This window comes from Bombus affinis, unplaced genomic scaffold, assembly GCF_024516045.1.
Source record: "Bombus affinis isolate iyBomAffi1 unplaced genomic scaffold, iyBomAffi1.2 ctg00000245.1, whole genome shotgun sequence".
Classification (NCBI taxonomy): Eukaryota; Metazoa; Arthropoda; class Insecta; order Hymenoptera; family Apidae; genus Bombus; species Bombus affinis.
This window is the reverse complement of record NW_026108940.1, coordinates 16,829-39,397: the sequence shown is the minus strand read 5'-3', so window position 1 is coordinate 39,397 and position 22,569 is coordinate 16,829. Positions and strand designations below refer to the sequence as shown.

General features: G+C 30.0%; 1 long non-coding RNA gene across 1 annotated transcript in view; it reads left to right on the top strand.

The window, feature by feature from the left end:
• Window positions 1–8,960, top strand: part of LOC126927826 (uncharacterized) — a 134,382-nt gene extending 125,422 nt beyond the window's left edge. Inside the window, exons 2-3 of the long non-coding RNA XR_007715930.1 lie at window positions 8,537–8,742; window positions 8,822–8,960. This is a non-coding gene — a long non-coding RNA (uncharacterized LOC126927826). The remainder of the gene's footprint in view (window positions 1–8,536; window positions 8,743–8,821) is intronic.
• Window positions 8,961–22,569: the final 13,609 nt, after the last annotated feature.

Below are 22,569 nucleotides of genomic sequence, written 5' to 3'. Positions count from 1 at the left end.
TCACTATATCACTTATAACGTTATATTTCATCACTATATGACGCATAACGCCATGTACTATTACGTTATAACGTATAACGCTATATTGCATCACTATATGACGTAAAAGGTTATATTGCATCTCTATATCACTTACAACGTTATATTGCATTACTATATGACGTATAACGTCATATACTGTTACGCTATAACGAATAACGATATATTGCACCACTATATGACGTATAACGTTATATACTATTACGTTATAACTTATAACGTTATATTGCATCACTATATCACTTACAACGTTATATTGCATCTCTATATGACGTATCACTTTATATTGTATCACTATATGATGTCTAACGTTATATACTATTACGTTGTAACGTATAACGCTACATTGCATAACTATATGACGTATAACGTACTATTGCATCACTATATGACGTATAACGTTAATACTATTACGTTATAACTTATAACGTTATATTGCATCACTATATAAAGTATAACCTTATATACTATTACGTTATAACGCATAACGTTATATTGCATCACTATATCACTTACAACGTTATATTGCATTACTATATGACGTATAACGTTATATACTATTACGTTATAGCGTATAACGATATATTGCACCACTATATGACGTATCACTTTATATTGCATCACTATATGGCGTATAACGTTATATACTATTACGTTATAGCGTATAACGTTATATTGCATCACTATATGAAGTATAACCTTATATACTATTACGTTATAACGCATAACGTTATATTGCATCACTATATCACTTACAACGTTATATTGCATTACTATATGACGTATAACGTCATATACAGTTACGTTATAACGAATAACGATATATTGCACCACTATATGACGTATAACGTTACATACTATTACGTTATAACGTATAACTTTATATTGCATCACTATATGATGTCTAACGTTATATAATTTTACGTTATAACGTATAACGCTATATTGCATCACTATATGTCGTACAACGTTATATACTATTACATTATAACGTATAACGTTATATTGCACCACTATATGACGTATCATTTTATATTGCATCACTATATGACGTATAACGTTATATACTGTTACGATATAACGTATAACGATATATTGCATCACTATATGATGTCTAACGTTATATACTATTACGTTATAACGTATAACGCTACATTGCATCTCTATATGACGTATAACGTATTATTGCATCACTATATGACGTATAACGTTGATACTATTACGTTATAACTTATAACGTTATATTGCATCACTATACGAATTATAACCTTATATAATATTACGTTATAACGCATAACGTTATATTGCATCACCATATCACTTACAACGTTATAAAGAATCAGTATATGAAGTATAACCTTATATAATATTACGTTATAACGCATAACGTTATATTGGATCACTATATCACTTACAACGTTATATTGCATCACTATATCACTTACAACGTTATATTGCATCACTATATCACGTATAACGTTATGGAGTATTATGTTATAACGTATAGCGTCATATTGCATTACTATGTGACGTATAACGTTATATACTATTACTTTATAACGTATAACGATATATTGCACCACTATATGACGTATAACTTCATATTGCATCTCTATATGACGTATAACGTTATATACTATTACGTTATAACGTATAACGATATATTGCCCCAGTATATGACGTATCACTTTATATTGCATCACTATATGACGTATAACGTTATGGAGTATTACGTTACAACGTATAACGATATGTTGCTTCACTATGTGCCGTATAACGTTATATACTATTACGATATAATGCACAACGTTATATTGCACCACTATATGACGTATAACGTTATATACGATTACGTTGTAACGGATAACGATATATTTCATCACTATGTGACGTATAACGTTATATAATATTATAACGTATAACGTTATAATGCATTACTATATGACGTATAACCTTATGGAGTATTACGTTAAAACCTCTAACGTTAAACTGCGTCACTATATGACGTATAACGTCATATACTGTTATAACGTATAACGTTATACTGCATCACTACATGACGTATAACGACATATACTGTTATAACGTATAACGTTATACTGCATCACTACATGACGTATAACGACATATACTGTTATAACGTATAACGTTATAATGCATTACTATATGACGTATAACCTTATGGAGTATTACGTTACAACCTATAACGTTATACTGCGTCACTATATGAAGTATAACCTTATATACTCTTACGTTATAAGGTATAACGATATATTGCATCACTATATGAAGTATAATCTTATGTGCTATTACGTTATAACATATAACGTTGTACTGCATCACTATATGACGTATAACGTCATATACTATTACGTTATTACCTATAACGTTATACTGCATTACTATATGACGTATAACGTTATGGAGTATCACGTAACAACGTATAACGACATATTGCATTATTATGTGACGTATAACGATATATACTATTACGTTATAACCTATAACGTTATACTGCATCACTATATGACGTATAACGTCATATACTGTTATAACGTATAACGTTATATTGCATTACTATATGACGTATAACGTTATGGAATATTACGTTACAACCTGTAACGTTATACTACTTCACTATATGACGTATAGCATTATATACTATTACCTTATGAGGTATAACGTTATATTGCATCACTATATCACTTATAACGTTACATAGCATCCCTATATGACGTATAACGTTATGAACTATTACGTTATAACGTATAGCGTTATAGAGTATTACCTTATATCGTATAACGATTTATACTATTACGTTATAACTCATAACGTTATATTGAATCACTATATCACTTATAACGTTACATTGCATCATTATATGATGTATAACGTTTATACTATTACGTTATAACTTATAACGTTATATTGCATCACTATATGATGTATAACGTTATGGAGTATTACGTTACAACGTATAACGATATGTTGCATCACTATGTGACGTATAACGTTATATACTATAACGATATAATGCACAACGTTATATTGCACCACTATATGACTTATAACGTTATATACGATTACGTTGTAACGGATAACGATATATTTCATCACTATGTGACGTATAACGTTATAATGCATTACTATATGACGTGTATCCTTATGGAGTATTACGTTAAAACCTATAACGTTAAACTGCGTCACTATATGACGTATAACGTTATATACTATTACGTTATAAGGTATAACGTTATATTGCATTACTATATGACGTATAACGTCATATACTGTTACGCTATAACGAATAACGATATATTGCACCACTATATGACGTATAACGTTATATACTATTACGTTATAACGTATAACTTTATATTGCATCACTATATCAAGTATAACTTTACGGAGTATTACGTTATAACGTATAATGACATTATGCATTACTATGTGACGTATAACGTTATATACTATTACGTTATAACCTATAACGTTATATTGCATCTCCATATAACGTATAACGTATTATTGAATCTCTGTATGACGTATAACGTTGATACTACTACGTTATAACTTATAACGTTATATTGCATCACTATATGAAGTATAACCTTATATACTATTACGTTATAACGTATAACGTTATATTGCAACACTATATCACTTACAACGTTATATTGCATCTCTATATGACGTATCACTTTATATTGTATCACTATATGATGTCTAACGTTATATACTATTACGCTGTAACGTATAACGCTACATTGCATAACTATATGACGTATAACGTACTATTGCATCACTATATGACGTATAACGTTAATACTATTACGTTATAACTTATAACGTTATATTGCATCACTATATTAAGTATAACCTTATATACTATTACGTTATAACGCATAACGTTATATTGCATCACTATATCACTTACAACGTTATATTGCATTACTATATGACGTATAACGTTATATACTATTACGTTATAGCGTATAACGATATATTGCACCACTATATGACGTATCACTTTATATTGCATCACTATATGGCGTATAACGTTATATACTATTACGTTATAACGTATAACGTTATATTGCATCACTATATCACTTACAACGTTATATTGCATTACTATATGACGTATAACGTCATATACAGTTACGTTATAACGAATAACGATATATTGCACCACTATATGACGTATAACGTTACATACTATTACGTTATAACGTATAACGTTATATTGCATCACTATATCAAGTATAACGTTACGGAGTATTACGTTATAACGTATAACGACATTATGCATTACTATGTGACGTATAACGTTATATACTATTACGTTATAACCTATAACGTTATATTGCACCTCTATACAACGTATAACGTATTATTGAATCACTGTATGACGTATAACGTTGATACTATTACGTTATAACTTATAACGTTATATTGAATCACTATATCACTTATAACGTTACATTGCATCATTATATGATGTATAACGTTTATACTATTACGTTATAACTTATAATGTTATATTGCATCACTATATGATGTATAACGTTATGGAGTATTACGTTACAACGTATAACGATATGTTGCATCACTATGTGACGTATAACGTTATATACTATTACGATATAATGCACAACGTTATATTGCACCACTATATGACTTATAACGTTATATACGATTACGTTGTAACGGATAACGATATATTTCATCACTATGTGACGTATAACGTTATAATGCATTACTATATGACGTGTATCCTTATGGAGTATTACGTTAAAACCTATAACGTTAAACTGCGTCACTATATGACGTATAACGTTATATACTATTACGTTATAAGGTATAACGGTATATTGCATCACTATATGAAGTATAACCTTATATACTCTTACGTTATAAGGTATAACGATATATTGCATCACTATATGAAGTATAACGTCATATACTGTTATAACGTATAACGTTATACTGCATCACTACATGACGTATAACGTCATATACTGTTATAACGTATAACGTTATAATGCATTACTATATGACGTATAACGTCATATACTGTTATAACGTATAACGTTATAATGCACTACTATATGACGTATAACCTTATGGAGTATTACGTTACAACCTATAACGTTATACTGCGTCACTATATGACGTATAACGTTATATACTATTACGTTATAAGGTATAACGGTATATTGCATCACTATATGAAGTATAACCTTATATACTCTTACGTTATAAGGTATAACGATATATTGCATCACTATAGGAAGTATAACGTCATATACTGTTATAACGTATAACGTTATATTGCATTACTATATGACGTATAACGTTATGGAGTATTACGTTTCAACCTGTAACGTTATACTACGTCACAATATGACGTATAGCGTTATATACTATTAAGTTATTACCTATAACGTTATACTGCATCACTATATGACGTATAACGTCATATACTGTTATAACGTATAACGTTATATTGCATTCCTATATGACGTATAGCGTTATGGAGTATTACGTTACAAGCTGTAACGTTATACTACGTCACTATATGACGTATAGCGTTATATACCATTACGTTATAAGGTATAACGATATATTGCACCACTATATGAAGTATAACCTTATGTACTATTACGTTATAACCTATAACGTTGTACTGCATCACTATATGATGTATAACGTCATATACTATTACGTTATTACCTGTAACGTTATACTGCATTACTATATGACGTATAACGTTATGGAGTATTACGTTACAACGTATTACGACATATTGCATTACTATGTGACGTATAACGATATATACTATTGCGTTATAACCTATAATGTTATACTGCATCACTATATGACGTATAACGTTATATACTATTACGTTATTACCTATAACGTTATACTGCATCACTAATTGACGTATAACGTCATATACTATTACGTTATAACCTATAACGTTGTACTGCATCACTATATGACGTATAACGTTATATACTATTACGTTATAACTTATAACGTTATATTGCATCACTATATGACGTATAACGTTCCATACTATTACGTTATTACTTATAACGTTATATTGCATCACTATATGACGTATAACGTTATGGAGTATTACGTTACAACGGATAACGATATATTTCATCACTATGTGACGTATAACGGTATATACTATTACGTTATAACCTATAACGTTATACTGTATCACTATATGACGTATAACGTCATATACTGTTATAACGTATAACGTTATATTGCATTACTATATGACGTATAACGTTATGGAGTATTACGTTACAACCTGTAACGTTATACTGCGTCACTATATGACGTATAGCGTTATATACTATTACGTTATAAGGTATAACGTTATATTGCATCACTATATCACTTATATCGTTATATAGCATCCCTATATGACGTATAACGTTATGAAACATTACGTTATAACGTATAGCGTTGTAGAGTATTACCTTATATCGTATAACTATTTATATTATTACGTTATAACGCATAACGTTATATTGCATCACTATATCATTTATAACGTTATATTGCACCACTATATGACGTATAACGTCATATACTATTACGTTATTACCTATAACGTTATACTGTATCACTATATGACGTATAACGTCATATACTGTTATAACGTATAACGTTATATTGCATCACTATATGACGTATAACGTTATATACTATTACGTTATAAGGTATAACGTTATATTGCAACACTATATCACTTATAACGTTATATTGTATCACTATATGACGCATAACGTCATATACTATTACATTGTAACGTATAACGTTATAGAGAATTACGCTATAACGTATGACTACATATTGCATCACTACATGACGAATAACGTCATATACTGTTACGTTATAACGTATAACGTTATATTGCATTACTATATAACGCTGTTACGTTTCGCTATCCAAATTTTGAAATTTTAAACAATGTAGTAGTCGCTGCCACCAGAAACAGTCTAAGGACTGTTTCAATTAGATATTTCTTGTTAGATTGTGTAGCGTTGATCGGAGTTTAGGCCACTGGTCAACAATCTCCACGTTTCCGCTAACCTACTATGTGCAGTTATACTAGCACGGGAGAGGATTGTTTGGAATAAACAATTATATTATAAATAATTATTACTGGCCGAATTAATGACGAATTATACTAATCATTGATATTATTTATTATTTTAATTGTTAATTATTAATAATAATTAAAGTTGACTCACCTGACGTTGGCCTCCGCTGATGAACGGGCAGGCCCCTGGGGTGATTCTGGTTTTACAAAGATCGACACTTCTATAATTTTTCGTTTTAATCTTTATTTAATTTGAACAGTGTAAACAACAGTGTGCCCGGACGTGTTTAACAATTCGAAATTCTAACACAAAAACTTGAGCCAACTATTGTTTTAATTCTAACTGACTAATAACAATTATTTAATAATTCGAACTGACTAATAACATTTATATCTCGTAATTCTTAAACTCGAACTGGAACGAACAATTATTCTCTAATCCTAACTTAAATTCTAATTAAATCAACTGAACGAACTGATATCAGACTCACTCAAATTCAATTGAACGACTAACAATTACTCTCCTTATTTTCGCTAAATTCTCCTGAACCAACTAATCACAATTGCTCTATCCTATTTCTTTATTCTAACTGAATTACTCTTCTTCAATTTCGTTAAATTCTCCCGAACGCTAACAATTTCTCTGACTATATTCTAACTGAACCAACTAATGGCAGTTACTCTCTTTTCACAATTACTCTGATTGTTCTAACTGAACCACTAACAATTAATCGCTAACGCTAACGCTAACAATTAATCTGACTCTTCTTTATTTTTCGCTAAATTCTCCCGAACCGCTAACAATTACTCTCTTACTCTTTTATTCAACTGGTAACGATTACTCCGATTTGAATTGTGTCGCTACGCTTTTTATAATGACATCCCCAATGGGATGACAGTCACGTGACAGTTCGTTCCGGTGGGAATCGCAATGTTGCAGGTTTTTAGAGTTTTCATGAGAGAACGTGGAGTTTGATGATTACAGGTTATGTTGAGTCATGGACACAAAAGCGTCCGCGCCTGTGCGAACCGTGTGAGTGTGTTTTTAGTATTCTGTCTCGTTTCGCATGTTGTTTGTTTCCTTAAACTTGTGAATTTGTTTTAGCGCAAGAGGAAGAAGATATGCGAATTGTACGAGATGACGTGATCGACGTGCGTGTGTGAATATGTGCGAGGGATGATGCTGAAGTGGCGGTTTTCCATCCAAATAGGCACAGTGGCACCCTCGTTGGCGTCGTGTCCTGATGATCTTTTGACAATTTGGTTTTATTTGACAATATGAGATATATTTTGCTCCTTGTAGATTTATATGTCCATATTTGCTATATATTAAATCGTGTATATTTTATATTACTTTCTTGTTATTAGGTTATTAGTTGTGTAACTCCAGTTTCTGATCTATGGAAAGTGGTGAAACGTCTTCACGAAATACAATTTCATTCGTTTTCCTCCCTTGCATTGGCACGCTGTGAGTGGTGTCGACTTCCAAATGAGGTTTGTGCATCTTGATTATTATGCGTTTAATGATAGATACGGAGGTATCTTTGTCAGAGGTTCCCATGCGGACTGTCTCGGTGTGTATCTTGTTATGATTTCTTTTATTTAGTTCATCCTGCTTCTTTCGTATTTTATTCACTGCATATGATATTTCAGTGCAAGAAGAAGAAGAATTGTAAAGAATCCGTAAGTGGCCCTAGAAGACGCAGTCATCGTGTGAGGTGTTGTCGGCAGGAACGAAGAGTCGAAGTTGTCGAAGAAGTCGTGTGACATTTGTATTGTTTCCGGTTATATACAACGCTATTTCACATATCTATGTATATATATGTCGGAGATGTAGAGACATCGAGCCTTTCTTTTGGAAGATTTCTCAATACTTGGGCTCGGGGTGACATAACTGGTCGCCGAACGTAGCCACGGTCACGGGATGAACGAAATGTTTTACAAAGGAGGTTCCAGTGTTAAGGGATACGCTGTATAAACAATCAAGTCTTGATCAGGAGCAATGCTGGTTTATGTGGAACTGCCTAGTTACGGCGCTTGGGAATTTGTTGATATTCCCGATCGATATGTATTTGATATATGTAACTGTATTTGTCATTTATTTTGCAATCTCCTTGGAGAGTTTTCTGTCATCGTCTTGGAGTCAGTCTTAGAGAAACCCTGTGCCTGAGTGAACGTGTCAGTGTGCTATCAAAAAAATATATTAAAACGTACAGAAAGTTTCCCGTTGACCGTGGATTCGTTACAGAACCCAAGAATATTATTAAAAGCATTTGTTTACTTATTGTTTGTTATCTTAGTTAACCGTTAAACTAATTGTTTATCAAACTTTGTAAAGAAATATAATTTTATGTAAATACAACCTTTATTGAACATCATGATGGCAAATGCTAACGAAGAACCGTCTCGCGCTCGAATTCCAAACGACAATTCGACATATATATATTATTATATTATTATATATTATTATACTAAATCTTCAGTTGGTTTAGTTGAATGTTCAGTAATGTAATTTTTACAAGGTGGTTTTGTATATTAGATGAGTAGTTGTTCGATATAATAATATGTGTATATATATATACATTTCACAATGTAATTTTCCATTATGTAAAATATACATATGCATATGTATATGTGCGTGTATTGTTATTCTCATTGTTTCTCAGATCGTTAATTGGTTGAATATTCCATAATGTGGATATCGTATATAATTCTCTAGGTTCGTAGAAATGTAATTCTATATATTTATTTCTTTGCGTTTTAATGGTTTAATAACGTATACATACATATATATATATATATATATTATGAATTTTTCCCAAAGATACGCGTACGCATGTGTATATCTATATATGTGTGTGTCGCAGAGTAATCTTGTATACAATTTTCACTTTTATTAGAATGCTGATGTAGTGTAGTATATTTTATTTCTTTTATATTTTATTAGATTACCAATTATTCAGATTCACGAAGTAGGTCACACACACAGATATGCATACACGTGTGTGTAAATACATGTGTTTTCGCAGAGAAATCTCATACATTTGAATCGCGGCTTGTTTTATTTATTGGTTCATTTAATTATTTCATTTTATTTGTATTTTATATGTCATTGCTGATTGGTTGTAGTGTTTCTTCTTATTGATTCATTTATTTCATTTTGATTGTCTGTCGTATAATTCTTTTTATTTTGATTGGTTAGTTATTAGTTAATTTATTGTTACTGGTCGTGTTTAATTATTCATAAGTAATTGGTTCGTGGCATCACGTGCGGAACGCGGGACATGACAACGCATTACTTTATGGAGCATTACGTTACAACGTAAAACGACATATTGCATTACTATGTGAAGTATAACGTTATATACTATTGCGTTATAACCTATAACGTTATGCTGCTTCACTATATGACGTATAACGTTACATACTATTACGCTATAACGTATAACGATATATTGCATCACTATGTGACGTATAACGTTATATACTATTACCTTATAATGCATAACGTTACATTGCATTACTATATGACGCATAACGTTATCGAGCATTACGTTACAACGTATAACGACATATTGCATTACTATGTGACGTATAACGTTATATACTACTGCGTCATAACCTATAACGTTATACAGCATCACTATATGACGTATAACGTTATATACTATTACGTTATAACGGATAACGATATATTTCATCACTATGTGACGTATAACGTTATATACTATTACGTTATTACCTATAACGTTATACTGCATCACTATATGACGTATAACGTCATATACTGTTATAACGTATAACGTTATATTGCATTACTTTATGACGTATATCGTTCTGGATTATTACGTTACAACCTATAACGTTATACTGCGTCACTATATGACGTACAACGTTATATACTATTACGTTATAAGGTATAACGATATATTGCATCACTATATGAAGTATAAACTTATATACTATTACGTTATAAGGTATAACGATATATTGCATCACTATATGAAGTATAACCTTATATACTACTACGTTATAAGGTATAACGATATATTGCACCACTTTATGACGTATAACGTCATATACTACTACGTTACAACCAATATCGTTTTACTGCGTCACTATATGACGTATAACGTTATATACTATTACGTTATAAGGTATAACGTTATATTGCATCACTATATCACTTATACCGTTATATAGCATCCCAATATGACGTATAACGTTATGAACTATTACGTTATAACGTATAGCGCTATATTGCATCACTATATCACTTACAACGTTATATTGCATCACTATATCACTTATAACGTTATATGGCATTACTATATAACGTATAACGTTATGGAGTATTACGTTATAACCTATAGAGTTATAGAGTATTACCTTATATCGTATAACGATTTTCACTATTACTTATAACGCATAACGCTATATTGCATCACTATATGTCGTATAACGTTATATACTATTACGTAATAAGGTATAACGTTATATTGCATCACTATATCACTTATAACGTTATATAGCATCCCTATATGACGTATAACGTTATGAACTATTACGTTGTAACGTATAGCGTTTTATTGCATCACTATATCACTTATAACGTTATATTGCATCACTATATCAGTTATAACGTTATATTGCATCACTATATCACATATAACGTTATATTGCACCGCTATACGACGTATAACGTCATATACTATTACGTTAGAACCTATAGCGTTATACTGCGTCACTATATGACGTATAACGATATATACTATTACGTTATAAGGTATAACGATATAATGCATCACTATATGAAGTATAACCTTATATACTATTACGCTATAAGGTATAACAATATATTGCACCACTATATGACGTATAACGTCGTATAATATTACGTTATAACCTATAACGTTGTACTGCATCACTATATGACGTTTAACGTTATAAACTATTACGCTATAAGGCATAACGTCATATTGCATCACTATATCACTTATAACGATATACTGCACCACTATATGACGTATAACGTCATATACTATTACGTTAGAACCTATAACGTCATGCTGCGTCACTATATGACGTATAACGATATATACTATTACGTTATAAGGTATAACGATATATTTCATCACTATTTGACGTATAACGTTATGTACTATTACCTTATAACGTATGGCGATATATTTCATCACTATATCATAACTATGTGACACTATGTGACGGATAACGTTATATACTATTACGTTATTACCTATAACGTTATACTGCATCACTATATGACGTATAACGCCATATACTGTTATAACGTATAACGTTATATTGCATGACTATATGACGTATAACGTTATGGAGTATTACGTTACAACGTATAACGATATATTGCATCACTATATGAAGTATATCGTTATATACTATTACGTTATAAGGAATAAAGCTATATTGCATCACTATATCACTTATAACGTTATATAGCATCCCTATAAGACGTATAACGTTATGAACTATTACGTTATAACGTATAGCGTTTTATTGCATCACTATATCACTTGTAACGTTATATTGCATCACTATATCACTTATAACGTTATATTGCATCACTATATCGCTTATAACGTTATATTGTACCACTATATCACTTATAACGTTATATTGCATCACTATATCACTTATAACGTTATATAGCATCGCTATATGACGTATAACGTCATATACTAATACGTTGTAACCTATAACGTTGTACTGCATCACTATATGACGTATAACGTTATATGCTATTACGTTATAAGTTATAACGTTATATTGCATGACTATATGACGTATAACGTTATGGAGTATTGTGTTACAACGTATAACGATATATTGCATCACTATGTGGCGTATAACGATATATACTATTACGTTATAACGCATAACGTTATATTGCATCACTATATCACTTATAACGTTATATTGCACCACTATATGACGTATAACGTCATATACTATTACGTTGTAACCTATAACGTTGTACTGCAACACTATATGACGTATAACGTTATATGCTATTACGTTATAAGGTATAACGTTATATTGCATCACTATATGACGTACAACGTTATGGAATATTACGTTTCAACGTATAACGTTATATACTATTACGGTATAACGGATAACGATATATTTATCACTATGTGACGTATAACGTTATATACTATTACTTTAGAACCTATAACGTTATACTGCGTCACTGTATGACCTATAACGTTATATACTATTACGTTATAAGGTATAACGGTATATTGCATTACTATATGAAGTATAACCTTATATACTACTACGTTATAAGGTATAACGATATATTGCTTGACTATATGAAGTATAACCTTATATACTATTGCATTATAAGGTATAACGATATATTGCACCACTATATGTCGTATAGCGTCCCATACTATTACGTTATAACCTATAACGTTGTACTGCATCACTATATGACGTATAACGTTATATACTATTACGCTATAAGGTATAACGTTATATTGCAACACTATATCACTTATAACGTTATATTGCATCACTATATGACGTATAAAGTTATGGAGTATTACGTTTTAACGTATAACGTTATATTGCATTACTATATGACGTATAACGTTTTGGAGTATTACGTTACAACGTATAACGATATATTGCATCACTATATGACGTATAACGTTATATACTATTACGTTATAAGGTATAACAATATATTGCATCACTATATGAAGTATAACATTATATACTATTACGTTATAAGGTATAACGTTATATTGCTTCACTATATGAAGTATAACCTTATATACTATTACATTATAAGGTATAACGATATATTGCACCACTATATGACGTATAACGTCATATACTATTACGTGATAACCTATAACGTTGTACTGCATCATTATATGACGTATAACGTCATATACTATTACGTTATAAGATATAACGTTATATTGCTTCACTATATCACTTATACCGTTATATAGCATCCCAATATGACGTATAACGTTATGAACTATTACGTTATAACGTATAGCGTTATATTGCATCACTATATCACTTACAACGTTATATTGCATCACTATATCACTTATAACGTTATATGGCATTACTATATAACGTATAACGTTATGGAGTATTACGTTATAACCTATAGTGTTATAGAGTATTACCTTATATCGTATAACGATTTTCACTATTACTTATAACGCATAACGCTATATTGCATCACTATATGATGTATAACGTTATATACTATTAAGTAATAAGGTATAACGTTATATTGCATCACTATAACACTTATAACGTTATATAGCATCCCTATATGACGTATAACGTTATGAACTATTACGCTATAACGTATAGCGTTGTAGAGTATTACCTTATATCGTATAACGATTTAAACTATTACCTTATAATGCATAACGATATATTGCATCACTATGTCACTTATAACGTTATATTGCATCACTATATCACTTATAACGTTATATTGTACCACTATATCAGTTATAACTTTATATTGCATCACTATATCACTTATAACGATATATTGCACCACTATATGACGTATAACGTCATATACTATTACGTTAGAACCTATAACGTTATACTGCGTCACTATATGACGTATAACGATATATACTATTGCATTATAAGGTATAACGATATATTGCATCACTATATGAAGTATAACGTTATATACTATTACGTTATAAGATATAACGTTATATTGCATCACTATATCTCTTATAGCGTTATATTGCATCACTATATCACTTATAACGTTATATTGCATCACTATATGATGTATAACATTTATACTATTACGTTATAACTTATAACGTTATATTGCATTACTATATCACTTATATCGTTATATTGCATCACTATATGACGTATAACGTTATATACTATTACGTTATAACGCATAACGTTATAGTGCATCACTATGGCACTTATAACGTTATATTGCACCACTATATGACGTATAATGTCATATACTATTACGTTATAAGGTATAACGATATATTGCATCAATATATGAAGTATAACCTTATATACTATTACATTATAAGGTATAACGATATATTGCACCGCTATATGACGTATAACGTCATATACTATTACGTTATAACCTATAACGTTGTACTGCATCAGTATATGACGAATAACGTCATATACTCTTACGTTATAACGTATAACGTTATATTGTGTCACTATATGACGTATAACGTTATATACTATTACGTTATAAGATATAACGTTATAATGCATCATTATGTGACGTATAACGTTCTATACTATTACGTTATAAGGTATAACGTTATATTGCATCATTATGTGACATATAACGTTATATGCAATTACGTTATAAGGTATAACGTTATATTGCATCACTATATAACTTATAACGTTATATAGCATCCCTATATGACGTATGACGTTATGAACTATTACGTTATAACCTATAGTGTTATAGAGTATTACCTTATATCGTATAACGATTTTCACTATTACTTATAACGCATAACGCTATATTGCATCACTATATGAAGTATAACCTTATATACTATTACGTTACAAGGTATAACGATATATTGCTTCACTATATGAAGTATAACCTTATATACTATTACGTTATAAGGTATAACGATATATTGCACCACTATATGACGTATAACGTCATATTCTATTACGTTACAACCAATAACGTTATACTGCGTCACTATATGACGTATAACGTTATATACTATTACGTTATAAGGAATAAAGTTATATTGCATCACTATATCACTTATAACGTTATATAGCATCCCTATATGACGTATAACGTTATGAACTATTACGTTATAACGTATAGCGTTATATTGCATCACTATATCACTTGTAACGTTATAATGCATCACTATATCACTTATAACGTTATATTGCATTACTATATGACGTATAACGTTATGGAGTATTACGTTACAACGTATAACGTTATATTGCATTACTATATGACATATAACGTTATATACTATTACGTTATAACCTATAACGTTGTACTGCGTCACAATATGACGCATAACGACATATACTGTTATAACGTATGACGTTATATTGCATTACTATATGACGTATAACGTTATGGAGTATTACGTTACAACCTATAACGTTATACTGCGTCACTATATGACGTATAACGTTATATACTATTACGCTTTATTGCATAACGTTGTATTGCATCACTATAAGACGTATAACGTCATATACTGTTACGTTGTAACCTATAACGTTGTACTGCAACACTATATGACGTATAACGTTATATGCTATTACGTTATAAGGTATAACGTTATATTGCATCACTATATGACGTACAACGTTATGGAATATTACGTTTCAACGTATAACGTTATATACTATTACGGTATAACGGATAACGATATATTTATCACTATGTGACGTATAACGTTATATACTATTACTTTAGAACCTATAACGTTATACTGCGTCACTGTATGACGTATAACGTTATATACTATTACGTTATAAGGTATAACGATATATTGCATCACTATATGAAGTATAACATTATATACTATTACGTTATAAGGTATAACGTTATATTGCTTCACTATATGAAGTATAACCTTATATACTATTACATTATAAGGTATAACGATATATTGCACCACTATATGACGTATAACGTCATATACTATTACGTTACAACCTATAACGTTATACTGCGTCACTATATGACGTATAACGTTATATACTATTACGTTATAAGGTATAACAATATATTGCATCACTATATGAAGTATAACATTATATACTATTACGTTATAAGGTATAACGTTATATTGCTTCACTATATGAAGTATAACCTTATATACTATTACATTATGAGGTATAACGATATATTGCACCACTATATGACGTATAACGTCATATACTATTACGTTATAACCTATAACGTTGTACTGCATCATTATATGACGTATAACGTCATATACTATTACGTTATAAGATATAACGTTATATTGCATCACTATATCACTAATACCGTTATATAGCATCCCAATATGACGTATAACGTTATGAACTATTACGTTATAACGTATAGCGTTATATTGCATCACTATATCACTTACAACGTTATATTGCATCACTATATCACTTATAACGTTATATGGCATTACTATACAACGTATAACGTTATGGAGTATTACGTTATAACCTATAGTGTTATAGAGTATTACCTTATATCGTATAACGATTGTCACTATTACTTATAACGCATAACGCTATATTGCATCACTATATGATGTATAACGTTATATACTATTACGTAATAAGGTATAACTTTATATTGCATCACTATAACACTTATAACGTTATATAGCATCCCTATATGACGTATAACGTTATGAACTATTACGTTATGACGTATAGCGTTGTAGAGTATTACCTTATACCGTATAAACGATTTAAACTATTACGATAAAACGCATAACGTTCTATTGCATCACTATATCACTTATAACGTTATATTGCATCACTATATCACTTATAACGTTATATTGTACCACTATATCAGTTATAACGTTATATTGCATCACTATATCACATATAACGTAATATTGCACCGCTATATGACGTATAACGTCATATACTATTATGTTAGAACCTATAACGTTATACTGCGTCACTATATGTCGTATAACGATATATACTATTACGTTATAAGGTATAACGATATATTTCATCACTATGTGACGTATAACGTTATGTACTATTACGTTATAAGGTATAACGATATAATGCATCACTATATCACTTATAACGATATATTCCATTACTATATGACTCATAACGTGATATACTATTACATTATAACGTATAACGTTATAGAGTATAACGCTATAACGTATGACTACATATTGCACCACTATATGACGAATAACGTGATATACTATTACGTTATAACGTATAACGTTATAGAGTATAACGCTATGACGTATGACTACATATTGCACCACTATATGGCGTATAACGTCATATACTATTGCGTTAGAACCTACAACGTTATACTGCGTCACTATATGACGTATAACGATATATACTATTGTATTATAAGGTATAACGATATTTTGCATCAGTTTATGACGAATAACGTCATAGACTCTTACGTTATAACGTATAACGTTATATTGTATCACTATATGACGTATAACGTTATATACTATTACGTTATAAGATATAACGTTGTACTGCATCACTATATGACGTATAACGTTATATACTATTACGTTATAAGGTATAACGTTATATTGCATCATTATGTGACGTATAACGTTCTATTCTATTACGTTATAATGCATAACGTTATATTGCATCACTATATGACGTATAACGTTATGGAGTATTGCGTTACACCGTATAACGATATATACTATTACGGTATAACGGATAACGATATTTTTATCACTATGTGACGTATAACGTTATATACTATTACTTTAGAACCTATAACGTTATACTGCGTCACTGTATGACGTATAACGTTATATACTATTACGTTATAAGGTATAACGTTATAATGCATCATTATGTGACGTATAACGTTCTATACTATTACGTTATAAGGTATAACGTTATATTGCATCATTATGTGACATATAACGTTATATGCAATTACGTTATAAGGTATAACGTTATATTGCATCACTATATAACTTACAACGTTATACAGCATCCCTATATGACGTATGACGTTATGAACTATTACGTTATAACCTGTAGTGTTATAGAGTATTACCTTATATCGTATAACGATTTTCACTATTACTTATAACGCATAACGCTATATTGCTTCACTATATGAAGTATATCCTTATATACTATTACGTTATAAGGTATAACGATATATTGCACCACTATATGACGTATAACGTTATATTCTATTACGTTACAACCAATAACGTTATACTGCGTCACTATATGACGTTTAACGTTATATACTATTACGTTATAAGGAATAAAGTTATATTGCATCACTATATCACTTATAACGTTATATAGCATCCCTATATGACGTATAACGTTATGAACTATTACGTTATAACGTATAGCGTTATATTGCATCACTATATCACTTGTAACGTTATATTGCATCACTATACCACTTATAACGTTATATTGCATTACTATATGACGTATAATATTATGGAGTATTACGTTACAACGAATAACGATATATTGCATCACTATGTGGCGTATAACGATATATACTATTACGTTATAACGCATAACGTTATATTGCATCACTATATCACTCATAACGTTATATTGCACCACTATATGACGTATAACGTCATATACTATTACGTTGTAACCTATAACGTTGTACTGCATCACTGTATGACGTATAACGTTATATACTATTACGTTATAATGCATAACGTTATATTGCATCACTATATGACGTATAACGTTATATACTATTACGTTATTACCTATAACGTTATACTGTATCACTATATGACGTATAACGTCATATACTGTTATAACGTATAACGTTATATTGCATGACTATATGACGTATAACGTTATGGAGTATTGTGTTACAACGTATAACGATATATTGCATCACTATGTGGCGTATAACGATATATACTATTACGTTATAACGCATAACGTTATATTGCATCACTATATCACTTATAACGTTATATTGCACCACTATATGACGTATAACGTCATATACTATTTCGTTGTAACCTATAACGTTGTACTGCAACACTATATGACGTATAACGTTATATGCTATTACGTTATAAGGTATAACGTTATATTGCATCACTATATGACGTACAACGTTATGGAATATTACGTTTCAACGTATAACGTTATATACTATTACGGTATAACGGATAACGATATATTTATCACTATGTGACGCATAACGTTATATACTATTACTTTAGAACCTATAACGTTATACTGCGTCACTGTATGACGTATAACGTTATATACTATTACGTTATAAGGTATAACGATATATTGCATTACTATATGAAGTATAACCTTATATACTACTACGTTATAAGGTATAACGATATATTGCTTGACTATATGAAGTATAACCTTATATACCATTACATTATAAGGTATAACGATATATTGCACCACTATATGTCGTATAGCGTCCCATACTATTACGTTATAACCTATAACGTTGTACTGCATCACTATATGACGTATAACGTTATATACTATTACGCTATAAGGTATAACGTTATATTGCAACACTATATCACTTATAACGTTATATTGCATCACTATATGACGTATAAAGTTATGGAGTATTACGTTTTAACGTATAACGTTATATTGCATTACTATATGACGTATAACGTTTTGGAGTATTACGTTAGAATGTATAACGATATATTGCATCACTATGTGACGTATAACGTTATATACTACTACGTTATAACCTATAACGTTGTACTGCGTCACAATATGACGCATAACGACATATACTGTTATAACGTATGACGTTATATTGCATTACTATATGACGTATAACGTTATGGAGTATTACGTTACAACCTATAACGTTATACTGCGTCTCTATATGACGTATAACGTTATATACTATTACGTTATAAGGTATAACAATATATTGCATCACTATGTGAACTATAACATTATATACTATTACGTTATAAGGTATAACGTTATATTGCTTCACTATATGAAGTATAACCTTATATACTATTACATTATAAGGTATAACGATATATTGCACCACTATATGACGTATAACGTCATATACTATTACGTTATAACCTATAACGTTGTACTGCATCATTATATGACGTATAACGTCATATACTATTACGTTATAAGATATAACGTTATATTGCATCACTATATCACTTATACCGTTATATAGCATCCCAATATGACGTATAACGTTATGAACTATTACGTTATAACGTATAGCGTTATATTGCATCACTATATCACTTACAACGTTATATTGCATCACTATATCACTTATAACGTTATATGGCATTACTATATAACGTATAACGTTATGGAGTATTACGTTATAACCTATAGTGTTATAGAGTATTACCTTATATCGTATAACGATTTTCACTATTACTTATAACGCATAACGCTATATTGCATCACTATAACACTTATAACGTTATATAGCATCCCTATATGACGTAAAACGTTATGAACTATTACGTTATGACGTATAGCGTTGTAGAGTATTACCTTATACCGTATAACGATTTAAACTATTACGTTATAACGCATAACGTTATATTGCATCACTATATCACTTATAACGTTATATTGCATCACTATATCACTTATAACGTTATATTGTACCACTATATCAGTTATAACGTTATATTGCATCACTATATCACATAATACGTAATATTGCACCGCTATATGACGTATAACGTCATATACTATTACGTTAGAACCTATAACGTTATACTGCGTCACTATATGTCGTATAACGATATATACCATTACGTTATAAGGTATAACGATATATTTCATCACTATGTGACGTATAACGTTATGTACTATTACGTTATAAGGTATAACGATATAATGCATCACTATATCACTTATAACGATATATTCCATCACTATATGACTCATAACGTGGTATACTATTACATTATAACGTATAACGTTATAGAGTATAACGCTATAACGTATGACTACATATTGCACCACTATATGACGAATAACGTCATATACTTTTACGTTATAACGTATAACGGTATATTGCATTACTATATGACGCATAACGTTATGGAGCATTACGTTACAACGTATAACGACATATTGCATGACTATGTGACGTATTACGTTATATACTATTGCGTTATGACCTATAACGTTATACTGCATCACTATATGACGTATAATGTTATATACTATTACGTTATAAGGTATAACGATATATTGCATCACAATATGAAGTATAACGTTATATACTAGTACGTTATAACGCATAACGTTATATTGCATCACTATATCACTTATTACGTTATATTGCATCACTGTATGACGCATAACGTCATATACTATTACATTATAACTTATAACGTTATAGAGTATTTCGCTGTAACGTATGACTACATATTGCATCACTATATGACGAATAACGTCATATACTGTTACGTTATAACGTATAACGATATATTGCATCACTATTTGACGTATAACGTTATATACTATTACGTTATAAGGTATAACGTTATATTGCATCACTATATCACTTATAACGTTATATTGCTTCACTATATGAAGCGTAACGTTATATACTAGTACGTTATAACGCA